We start from the raw sequence: 12,835 nt of genomic DNA, 5'->3' as shown, positions 1-12,835 counted from the left end.
GTGGGGAAGGAAGGTTTTCTCCAGAGGATCTTGGGCAGTCAAGTAACATCTATCCACCTCACTTAGGAAACGAAATGCTCATAAACTCCTCTAATAAGTGGTCTCCAGACCTAACCACTTACGCAGGGTCTGCCCTCTACTTAACTAAACTCCTCTCCATCAAACAATCTATCCAGTCCCCCACACAGACCCTGTGATTTTTATACAACTGCCCCTTCCTCTGTACCAAAGCATGAGCGTCATCCTCAAAACATGTTCAACCAGCCAGCTACTCCATAGCCAATCCAGTAGAATAAATACAAGTTCCTTCAGTTTCAGTAAACAGCCTCTGTGTGCGAAATACTTTACTATACTATACTACAGAAAAAGACATTTCACCCAAAATGTTTGCAGCAAACTTTAGCCCCCAGGATCTCCTTCCCCACTCCTGGAACCCAGTGGGATGGCGGCTGAAGACTCCCAAGTGCATCGAGATTTTTCCATGGGAGCGACAGGCCAGACTGTGCACGTTTATTTAAGCCATTATCACATCAAATAAAACGTTGGTAAATCATTATTTCTACAAGCTAAAAGAAATGCTAATAACTCAAGGGTGAACGAGGGTGAGTTTGTTGAAATGAACATGAAGAATGGAGGGTATGATCTTGGAGTGAAAAACCACAGAAAATACCATCTGGAAACACAGAAATCACCTGTCTCATCTGGAAGCCTGTCTCCAGCATGGCAAATTTCGGGATTGGTTGGAGGACAGAGTGTGCCCTGTGCTCTGGGGAGGGGGCTGAAGGGTAGGGAGGCCGAGATGCTCCTCTACTCAGAAACACCATTCATCACTGTCTGCCATTGAAGATTAAAGACTGATAATCTGGGGGATTGGTCACTTGGGTTTTGCTTCTGCCCTCCTGAAATGCTTGAACTTGCGTTCATTGTGAGCCCACAGCTAAAAACCTTACATGCATGATCCACCCTACAATTCTCTTATTATTTCCCATTAACAGGTGAGAAAACCAAGGCACAAGGAGTTTTGGTGATTCAGGATGGATAATGGTTTTAGGTTTCCTCTCAGCATCTCCTGGACCTTTTAAAAATCACTGTCATCATGTCTCCCTACCATGGACCAAGAATATTGGAATGAGCAGAGAACTCCAAGCCCAAGCATCTCAAAATCCTTTTCATTTTACAGACATTTCAATAGGGCTTTGCTGGTAAACAAAAATAAGTAAGTTCAGTGTACCCAGAAGCCAGATCCCCTGTAATAAATTCTGGGCTAGGTTCTCCCCAGAGCAGGAGAATGTGGCATTATAGTTTAGGTTGAGTTTGTTTCTTTGAGGCTTTGCTCTCCAAATTTCTCAAGCATTACCTACCCCAGGAAAACTGAGATCTGATAACAGAGACCATATAGCCTCCCAAAGCCCCCATACTAACAAAGCTCTCCAGGGCTTAGCTGGGGGTCAGGGCTTCTGCTTGAGAGAATGGACTCTACCAAATTCTTGTTTCCTGCAAGAAGAACATTTACAGGCCCATGAACGTTTTAAATATAAATGCATGGAATCTTGCAATCTCTCAGTAATCAGGTTTCTCCACTCTGATAGTTTCTAAAACATCAAGAATTGACATATGATAAATATTTCCTTACTGCTAATAACGCTTCCCCCCTCCTCCTTTTTCACCTCCTGTAACTTCTAATATGAATTTATTTTCTATTTGAAAGCCAGTCTCACTGGTTATTAGATATTCCCCCTGCTGTCACCATCAGTAAATTATTAAACAACTGACCAAGCTTTGTTTTAAAGTGATTTTCTTATGAAGCTCAGTGACATATTTGCCACAAATACTGAATGGTGCCGCGGTCTCTAAGGACACGTGAATGATTCCTATTTACTACCTTTAGCAAAATGTGTGCATGATTATCAGCAAGAACTTGACTTGAATCACAGTTACTAGAGACGCCTGTGGTTCGCTCTCTTGACGCATCACCCTCCCAACTGGGAGAAGCAGGTTAAGCTTCTAGACCACGTCACAAAATAGCACGTGGACCTGCCTTTTGTCATTTCTCACCTCCTTTCTTGTCTTGCCACCCCTAAGCCTCGACATACCTGTAGGGAATCTCTTCCTTATTTAAAGGAGCTGCTTCTGAGTGAATTTCCCTGTGAAGAAGACAAACCTGATGGAGATGAAATTGCTTAAACTGTTTGTGTCTCCATGTCCTCATCTACAAAATAGAGATCATAATTCCTACTTCACAGATTCTATAATGAAAACAAAGCACTGACCACAGTGCCCGGTATATATATAGTAAGTGCTCAGGAGCTGCTAGCTACTTCTTTCCTGTTGACTCCTACATGAGTCCAGACTCTCTAGGTTGTAAGTGACAGAGACCCATCTCAAATTTACATAAGTCCAAGAGGACACACGTTGACTTACCTAATCAAACAGTGGTTGATCAATCGAGATCCAACCAGGAACACAGAAACTGCTTCAAGTACTCACAACAGAGGGAATTCAGGAAATTGGCTATAGAGGTGATGAGGGAACTGAGATTCCAACAAGCAATGGGAAGGTAACTGAGAAATACACAAGAGCAAGAAGCTACTCCCAGCCTTCGGATGGAGGGACAAAGGTACTGGAAGCCCAGGGGTGCGGAAGGGCGTGGGAGCCAGAACCATGACAGATGTCCAGGGGAAGCTGAATCTAAGGAGAACACTTCTTTACTGCTGGAGAAATCACCCAAAGCAGAGAGAGACGAGAAGAAATCTCCTTGCCTCTCCCTTTCCCCTGCCTGTCAGCATCTTGTCAGCCTCCCGTTGGCCACGCCCAGCTGGAAGCCGGGCAGACGTCGAGGAAAACACAACCTCCAGATTGTCTGAGTCCAGAGCATGTGATTTTAACCGCTGTAAAAACTTACACAACCTCATGAACGTCACCCGCACCTGACTACACCTGCATTATTTTTTTTCCTCCCCAGGTGTTGTGGTTAGTCCTGTCTTTGGTCATGAGCAATTTAAGGAGACTTGGTTGGGAAGTAGGTCCTTCTACTGCACTGTATTTCCTGGGAATATCCACCAGGTTTCTGTAAAGCATCCTGAATCCAGGATGCAGTTGTCAGCCTCGGGCACCCTGGATCTGGGTTTCAAGAAACCCATTAAGAAACATGACAAAGAAGTGGTGGGACCCCGGCGGGCAAAATGTTTCATTTTAGGGCTCAGCTTAGGTGTTGGCTGGATCAGGAAGGGCCAGGTAGTAACTCAAGAAAAGCAAGCATCATCCTTCACTTTGCTCCCACGAGAGTTTACTTATTGAAAAGTGGATACTGAATTTGGAAGCCAGGCTCAGAGAGGCCTATGTGCAGAATCTGGATTGAATAAATCAACCCAGATCATTTTAATTAATGATCATATTTTATAGCAGGCTCTGAATGCCAAGAAGGAGATACACTGTATCTTGTTAGGAAATCTAAGAATGGGAGGGGGCTTCTGTGGAGATTGTGGAGTCAAGAGTTGGTACTATTCGTCTTCAAAGGGACTTAGCTAACATAACAAACTCGCCTTCCTCAACTTCTGAATCCCAAAGCCTCAAGTGAAAATGCTTCCCATCTGTTGGAAAAGTATTCCAGTCTGTGGAATCAGTCTCTTGATAAGACAGTAATTACTGGAGCAATTTTAGCAGACACAAAGGTATTTTTTTTATCATTTTAATTATTCAAAAGCCCGATTAATTATCTAGCCCATAGATCAGAGGCCAAAGAGGGATGAAACTGTGTGGAAATTGTTACCATGACAGGGGGAGGGGAGAATTCAGCTGACTTCAAACAGAAAGCTGCTCTCTGTGACCTTGTAGTTACTTTTTTGTACCCTGCAGTGCTCACAGAGGATGGATCACTGAACTGGGAGTTAGGTGACCAGGGTTCCAGGCCTGTTCTCCACCACTGGCCCACTGCATCCTTGGTTAATTTGCTTTGCCTTAGCAGGACTCTATAAAATTAGTCAGAGGAAAGATAGAGGGAATCCAATAGGTGGTCTCTGAACCTCTATCAAGTACTGACAACCTAGAGGACTTCTTTTTAAGTATAGATGCCACTGGAATTTTTTCTGGGACAATGAAAATCCAGGGAAAGTTTATGAGCATGGAAGGGCTTTGATCATATTTGGGTCTGTGAAAACAGTCAGATACCTGTGTGTGAAGTAGGTTAGTATGGGGAGAGATTGGTAGTGGGGCAATGGACGGATGGGTGTGTCCCTAAATTAATGTCTGCTTTTGGAAGGAAAAAAGTTGTCCCCATTTATTAAGCATTTATTGAGCACCTCATGTATACCTGTGGCCCTTGTGAGGTACTGTGGAGACACAGGCTCTGCCTTCAAGGAGTTTGCTAGGGCAAGGATGCCTTACTCAGATGGTAGCCCATTGATAGGTATATTTGGTTAACATCAGAATATTCTGGAAGCAGAGATGTTGTTCACTTTTGCTGACACGGTGAGTCATGCCCCAAGCCTCTGTATAAGCCGTCTCTTACAGACCCAGTGATGAGACCGTCTCCCCAGGCCTGTGCCCTGTGCACTTCACAGAGCACTTACCTCACCTCCATCATAGCTCCCAACACTCACTCCTCGCTTTTGTCCAGGCTTAAGTGTTGGAGATCACATAATGCTTCCCATGTGAGAAATTCCCAGTCAACGTTGAGACAGTCAACAAAGAGCTTTCAACTGATTCTCTTAGTATTTGCTCCAACAACCCACAGTGTGTTCCTTCTTGGCTACCTCCTAGAGTAACGCCATGGTTAAGAGCATGAGCCTGGGAGCTGGACCATCCAGTTTGAATCCCTGCTCTGCTGCTTTCTTGGCTGTGTGACCTTGGACAAGTCACATAATCTCTCTGTGCCTCAGTTTCCCTGTATGTAAAACGAATTTCCTGTTATAAAGATTAAAGTGAAATGTCTGCACACAGCAGATGTGCTATACGTGACAGGTAAATAGCTATGTTACTTTATGCAGTTTTATTCAGTTCTATGGGATTCAGTTACTCTACGTCTAAAATGAGACAGTAATCCTTATGCATGTATTCAACAAATGTTTACTGAGGTCATGTTATGTGTCGATCACTGTTGTGGGAGCTGAAGATACCACACAAAATAAGGCAAGGTCCCTGTCCACATGGAGTTTGCATTCTTGTAGGTGAAGGGGACAGACAGGACAACAAGTAAATGTGTGATATAGAAAAAGTGCATAAAGCAGGTTAACGTGGTGGTGTGTGTCCTTTATAAGATACAGTGGGCAGGGAAGTCCTTTCTGGTGTGACGACATGTGAGCGTGATCTGAGTCAACAGAACAAGTGATCTGAAGGCAGAAGTGGACTGAGGTCGTAAGGAACAGCAGGTGGAAGGGCCTGAGGCAGAGCCATGCGTGACACATGCAAGGAACACCTATGGGATCACCGTGGCTGAAGAAGAGGAGATGACAAAGTGGTGGGTGGGATCCCCAGGGGGAGACTCAGGAGCTAGAGCACAGGTCATGGTGCGGAGAGCATCCTAAGTGTGCTTGAAAGCCATCAGAGGGATTTGAGGGAAGGGCGACGAGGTCTGACATGTACACAAATTACCATAATGCAAGGCAGGAGATGAGGCACTGGGAAGAGATACCAGGCATTCAAGAAGTTAGAGGAGAGGGACAACTACAGACTCAGGAGAGCAAGAAAAGCTTTAAGGAGCTGAGTAGATGGTCAGTGGGAAGAGGCCAATATTACAAAGGACAGGAAATCTGCAAGCATGATGCTTATGGAATCCATTGGTTGATTTGTTCGTTCATTCACTTATCATTGTCCCCTTTTTTGTTCTGTGTCCTGTCCTAGGAGCTAAGGAGACAGTGGTGACTAAGATGCAGTCCACTGCCTGTCTTCAATGAGTTCACAGTGCAGGCTGGGTGGAGGGACAGGATTAGACAGGTGTTAACTCCTGTTAAGCCACTAAGATTCTGGGCTTATTGAATGACGTGCTGAAGACACGCAGCTCTCCTAAGAGACAGCCAGGTATTTGTCACACAAGCCGTGACATGATCGAGACAGCTCCATCAGTAAACCCACTTCACATTTACACAATCATCTTCAAAAAAACCTGTAATGCACTTGGTCATTCTTCCAAACCTCTAAGCATGGTTCCGAATCCCAAAGGTAATATCCATCCAAAAATAATAAGTCATCCCAAAGCACAGCAGTGTAGCTTCCGTGTTAATCAAGCTCTCTGAGGAGTGCTTACCTCGTGCAGGGACTTTGCTAAGTGTTGCACAATAATTAACTCATTTCATCTTCAAAGAGTCTGCCATCACCCTGCACCTACCCCTTCACTCTGACTTCAACTGTCAGCGTGTGCATCTTTGCCTGAGGGCTTTCTCGTCCCGACAGAGCCCGTTTTATAGCCCACATGGCAAGCCAGAAGCGTCGGGGACTTGACGCCACCTCCCTGCACGTGCACACGCACACACATGGACTCACACACGAGTGCAGCCCTTGTGGAGACGGATTGAAGTTGGTCTATACGTACCCCAGCTTCTCCATCCTTTGGGTGCATGTTTTGCTCTGAGGTACATGTTTTACAGTCTCCAGAGCTCCCTGGACTCTATCAAGTTCCAGTCACCTCCAATGGTGGCTTCCTCAGTAACTCACTGCTTCCTGGCCATCTCTCTCCTGTCTCCTTTTAGCCCTCATTTACCTTTACCTCCCAATTAATTTCTTGTCTTAAATCCATGTCTCAGGGTCTGCTTTTGAAGAAGCCAGGTTAAGATACAGCCCTGGGAATAAATCCTAAGAGTTCTCATCACAAGGAAAAAAAATTTTTCTATTTCTTTAATTTTGTATCTATATGAGATGATGGACATTTACTAAACTTATTGTGGTCACCATTTCATGATATATGTAGGTCAAATCATTATGTTGTACACCTTAAACTTATACAGTGTTGTATGTCAATTATATGTCAATACAACTGAGGGGAGGAACCCTCCTGCACTGTTGGTGGGAATGTAAATTGATACAGCCACTATGGAGAACAGTATGGACGTTCCTTAAAAAACTAAAAATAGAACTACCATATGACCCGGCAATCCCAGTACTGGGCACATACCCTGAGAAAACCATAATTCCAAAAGAGTCATGTACCACAATGTTCACTGCAGCTCTATTTACAATAGCCAGGACATGGAAGCAACCCTAAGTGTCCATCAACAGACAAATGGATAAAGAAGATGTGGCACATATATACAATGGAATATTACTCAGCTGTAAAAAGAAAGAATATTGAGTTATTTGTAGTGAGGTGGATGGACCTAGAGTCTGTCATACAGAGTGAAGTAAGTCAGAAAGAGAAAAACAAATACTGTATGCTAACACATATATATGGAATCTAAAAAAAAAAAAAATGGTTCTGAAGAACCTAGGGGCAGGACAGGAATAAAGATGCGGATGTAGAGAAAGTACTTGAGGACACGGGGAGGGGGAAGGGTAAGCTGGGACAAAGTGAGAGAGCGGCATGGACATATATACACTACCAAATGTAAAATACATAGCTAGTGGGAAGCAGCCGTATAGCACAGGGAGATCAGCTTGGTGCTTTGTGACCACCTAGAGGGGTGGGATAGGGAGGGTGGGAGGGAGACACAAGAGGGTGGGGATATGGGGATATATGTACGCATATAGTTGATTCACTTTGTTATACATCAGAAACTAACACAAGGTTGTAAAGCAATTATACTCCAATAAAGTTGTAAAAAAACAAAACCAAAGAAAAAATGGTGGGGGGGGTGGGGGGTAAAAAATACAGCCCTGGGAGGGAGAGAAGGAGGAAGGGAAGGAGGTACCATATTATTATCCTTATTTGGCAGCTGAGGAAACCAAAACAGAGAGGTTGAATAACTTGCCCAAGGTCACAGAGCAGATAAGCAGCAGATCCTGGCTCCCACCCAGCCACCAGGCTCCAAAATCAGTGCTATTAACCCTGACAGTCTGTTGCCTCCGGCTGGGAGAACAGCCCAAACTGCTGAACACCAGCCTCATTTAATTTGCTCTGTGAGACAGGCAGGTTGGTGAGCTACGTGGATGCATCTGTAACCTCCTCTATGGAGATCCAGCATGTAATTCAGAAGTGTGTTTGAGAAGGTGTTTGATGTGATTTTCAATGCAATGGCAGCCACACGGTGATCCATCAGTCAGCTCTCTTTGACAGAGAATTGATCTCTCAGGTCAGGAAGCAAGCCTCCATTTACGTAGGATGCGCTTGGAATGCGCCCTCTTAGGAGCACACAGAAGATAAAGCAGAATCAATGACAGTTCTTGTCAATGAGTTTTTTGTTATGGCAAGAGGAGTGATGCGAGGCTCTCTGGGCTGAGTACTGCTGCTGACACTCCAGATGTATGACTTTTTTTGTATGATAAACACTTTGCCTGTGTCTATTAGCCCTGCCTGTCAATTCCTTGACATTTCCAAGTCCTCTTTTGATCCAAGCATCTTCATCCAATAGCACAAAAGCAAAATGAGTACTTACTTGCTTCCCAAGCCATTAACCATTCTTTTTCTTTCAAACTAGATCTCTCTGACTGTTCAAATTTTTTTCATGTCTGGATGAGTAATTTCAGAACCTGGAGGTTGGTGACATCTGAGCTTCCTCACTCAGGATTTCTTGCACTTTACACAAAAAGAAAAGCCATTGCATCAAATTGTCTGTGTGATTCATTTGTTGCAGGCACTGATGAAAAAAATTTTTTTCTTTAAGATATTTCAAAGATCCTGGACCATTATGGTAGGAAATAACCTCAGAAAGTGAGACAAGCATGATGCAAAAATTTAATATTAGATTTATTTTGTCATTAGAAAAGCTTATCCCTTTTGCTTCTGGGGTAAAATTTGAGATACAGAGGATGAGAAACTGAGGAATGGAAGATCTGATCAAAACTGTCTCTGCTGGCCTAAAGATGAATGTTTTCAAAATACAAATTTACTTTTCTTATGGCAAGGTTTTCTGTTCTTTATTCATACCTTAAAGAAATTAAAAATCATGTGGCTGGCTTATTCCTGCTTCTCATACAAGCTTTTCATGCTCAACCAACAGATAGAACTAAGTTTAAAGGAAAGAAAGGGAGGAGGGGGACTTCCCTGGTGGTCGAGTGGTAAAGAATCTGCCTTCCAATGCAGGGGACGTGGGTTCGATCCCTGGTCGGGGAACTAAGATCCCACATGCCGCGGGGCAACTAAGCCCACACGCCACAACTACTGAGCACACACGCCTCAACTAGAGAGAGAAAACCCACACACTACAACTAGAGAGAAGCCCATGCACCACAATGAAGAGCCTGCAGGCCATAACAAAAGATCCTGTGTGCCACAACTAAGACCCAATGCAGCCAAAAAATAAAAGTGTATTTAGGAATTCATAAGCTCTAAGAAAGGAGGGTGTTCCAGGACCTGGAAACACGGCATACCAGGCTAAGGAGGTTGGACTCCTTTCAGCTGACTGGGCCACCACTCATCCATTCATTCATTCATTCAGTCAATGTGTACAAGTACCTTACTGGGTTCTGAGGATGTAGCAGCAAGGTGAAGAGAATAGAAGAAAGGGAATGATTTTGCAAAAGATTTTTGGAAGGAGGATTGAAAGAATTGGGTGAATTTATGAAGGGTGAACTTATGAGGGTAGGAGCTGAGGCCAAAGGAAACCCCAGAGGTTGAAGATGTGTTGGAGCCAAGGACCCAGAGAACACAGGAAGAATGGTAGTGGGGAGCTCCCATTCTTATGGGCCATGGGATGAGCTGGGTTTGAGATGTGCTGAGTTTGAGGCACCAAAGAGCCACTCAGGTGGTGTGCCCACACTCCTTTCAGTCATAGGACATGTGGGGAGCCCTCTAGTGGACACTCTTGGAGCGCAGCCAAACCTCTCAGCCCTGTTACTGCGACTGTAGTAGACTGCGCTGGGGTCTCTGGGGGCTCATCCTCTGGCCTTTGCCTCTGACGACCCACATCTGCGACTCTCCAGAAGACCAGCTGTGGGCTCCTGGAGCCACTCTGCGTGCGCACGTGCACAAACACACAGTCGTGGACTTACCTGGTGTTTGTGTCTCCCTGGAGCTGCCCTCCGTCAGTGACTGGCTGGTACAGGAGAGGAAAATCCCAGCTTCCAGGACACCTGCTGAGGCATGATTTCCACTCCAGAGTTCTCTAGGGATCAGGTGGAAAGCTCCCCTTGTGGACTTTCGCCTGAAATCATATCTTTGGTCCCTCCCTGGCCCCCTTCCCTTTACTGGTTTCTCCTGAAAGCAGTTCCTTAAGAAATCACTTGCAAACAAATCCCCATCTCAGAGTCTGCTTCTGGGGAACCCAACCTACATCCAGCACCTGCAGTGTGCCAGACCCTTTGAATTAGACACAGCCTGGGTTTTCAGGGAGCCCACTGTCCGGTGGGGAGATAGATGCCTGCATTGATGATTTCAGTGCAGTGTGTGAAGATGTGGTAGGAGAGATCCTGGGAGGTAAGGAGGATGCATGAAAATAGGGAGACAGGGGAGGCTCCATGGAAGAGGTGATCCTAGGACTGGATTCTAAAGGACGGATGGGATTTTGCTAAAGGAAAGGTGTGGAAGGGCAATACAGGCAGAGGAAACCCTAAACGTCAGCTGGCAGGGAAGGGATGGGAAATGGGGGGGGGAGACTCTGAGTAGTCTTCTCTTGCTGGAGCATACAGGGCAGAAGTGATGGGCAGAGACCACAGGTGACATGGGGGCCATGGGAGCCACTTATGGGGTTGGACTTAAGCAGGAGGAGCAGGTCTGGCCCATAAGCAGGTGGTCAGCATAGAAGGACAAGTGGCCTTTAATCTGTGCTCCAGCCCATGGTGGTCTCCTAGGGGCAGCTCTTGAAACTGAGCAGGACCCTGCAGTGCCTTCCTAGAGACACCCAAGGAAGTAGAAAAGCTTTAACCTCCTAGGCCTTCCCAAGTTCCAAAGAGCAAATTTAATCAGAGAAGTGAGGAAAAGGCAGAAAGAAAGGAAAGTAGTCAAGCAAGACAAAATAGCAATAGTATAGCCATAAAACAAAGTCAAAGACCTTTAGTTCCTCCTCAAGGGCTATAGATAATATCCTAAGCCATCGTCTTGAGCTGTTTTGCAAATACTAAAACCCCTACCGGGTGAGAGACCTTAACCGCTGACCACTAGCACTTAGGCCCCAGACCCGTTGGAACCAGAAGGCCAATGATGTTAATTCTCAAAATATCACCAGCCTCCCAATGGGATTGACGTGTACACACTGCTATATTTAAAACAGATAACCAACTAACAAGGACCTACTGTATAGCACAGGGAACTCTGCTCAGTACTCTGTAATAACCTAAATGGGAAAAGAATTTGAAGAAGAATAGATACATGCATATGTATAACTGAATCATGTTGCTGTACACCTGAAACTAACACAACATTGTCAATCAACTATACTCCAATATAAAATAAAAATTTAAAAATAAAAAGAAATATCACCAGTTTACCTCACCACCAAGAATTCAGAAGAATGTCCGCAAGGTGATTAGGCACTCTGCAACCTTCTCCCTCACCTTGCCTTTAAAAACCCTTCCCCAAAAGCCATCAGGGAGTTTGGGTCTTTTGAGCACGAGCTCCCCATTCTCCTTGCTTGGTCCCACTTCATGCCTTGCAATAAATGCTGTACTTTCCTTCACCACACCCTGGGGTCAGTAGGTTGGTTTTGCTGTGTGCAGGTGAGCAGACCCAATTTCAGTTCCATAACAGTCTCACCAAACCTGAGTCCCCATCCCAGAGGCACTTAACAGCATCCATGAACATCTGCTCATCAACTGACACTGTGACCTACAATAGCAGCTTTCAGGGACAGATGAGGGATAAGCAGAAACTACTCGGCATTTGTCTGGGGAATTTTTCTTTCATTTAGAGTCCTCCCAAGAGCAGACCCTGAGACAAGGATTTGAGTGGCTGGAATTTATTTGGGAGGTGCAAGAAAATACCAGTCGAGGAATGGGAGAGTAAGGCAGGGAAGGCAGCCAATACAGGGCGCGTTATCCAGCACATCATCACTGTGGGCGCCTGGAACCAAATTCCAGGGGAGCCCAGCATGCGGTGTAGCACACACATGAGTTTTCCTGTCCCAGGGACTAGGGAGCTGGGATATTAGTACCTCAACACCCATCAATCTCAGCTTGAGGGCTGCTCCCAGGGAGTATGAATTCCCTGGAAGGCAGCCACATGCCGCTGGCAACGAAGCGCAGGTGCCAGCAGCTGGAAGTTAGGCTGCAGTGCCTCAAGGCAGTAAGGGCGAGGGAATCTGAGCATTGCACCACAGTGAGCGCTACATTTGCGTTTCGTGTTCTCCCTTCCCAGATGTGGAGGACAAATACCGCTAAGGTTCTGATTTTCTTCCTCTCTCCTCCATGTGAAGGTTAGGAGAAGGGTCAGAAAGGGACTCACCAATCATGACGAGGGGGGTGCCTCTATCAGTCCAGAAACATTCAAGCTTCGTTGTCCCTAACTTACTTGGGGCCGGCATGTCTGCCAATCGGCACAGATTCATTTTCTTACTCCGTAAAGCAAGTGAGCGAAAGAGAAAAAGCTAGCTCATGATAACCTGCCTCCAAAGCCGAAGCACAATTTGACTTTGGGTTTATAAAGAATCTGCTTCTTTTCACCTGGAAACGCTAGTGTACAGCTGCTTTTCACATACCACATTCTACGAAAGCAGAGACGTGTGGATATTTTCAAATGCCACAGGCATAAGGAAACGGAGTTGTTATTTTTTTAAGTCCAATGGTTTGTAATCGGCTCTGGGGCCTAGGAGCTCTG

Source organism: Monodon monoceros, unplaced genomic scaffold (genome assembly GCF_005190385.1).
Source record: "Monodon monoceros isolate NGI ecotype Baffin Bay Population unplaced genomic scaffold, NGI_Narwhal_1 Super_Scaffold_13, whole genome shotgun sequence".
In the NCBI taxonomy this organism is placed as follows: domain Eukaryota; kingdom Metazoa; phylum Chordata; class Mammalia; order Artiodactyla; family Monodontidae; genus Monodon; species Monodon monoceros.
This window is presented reverse-complemented; position numbering follows the sequence as displayed.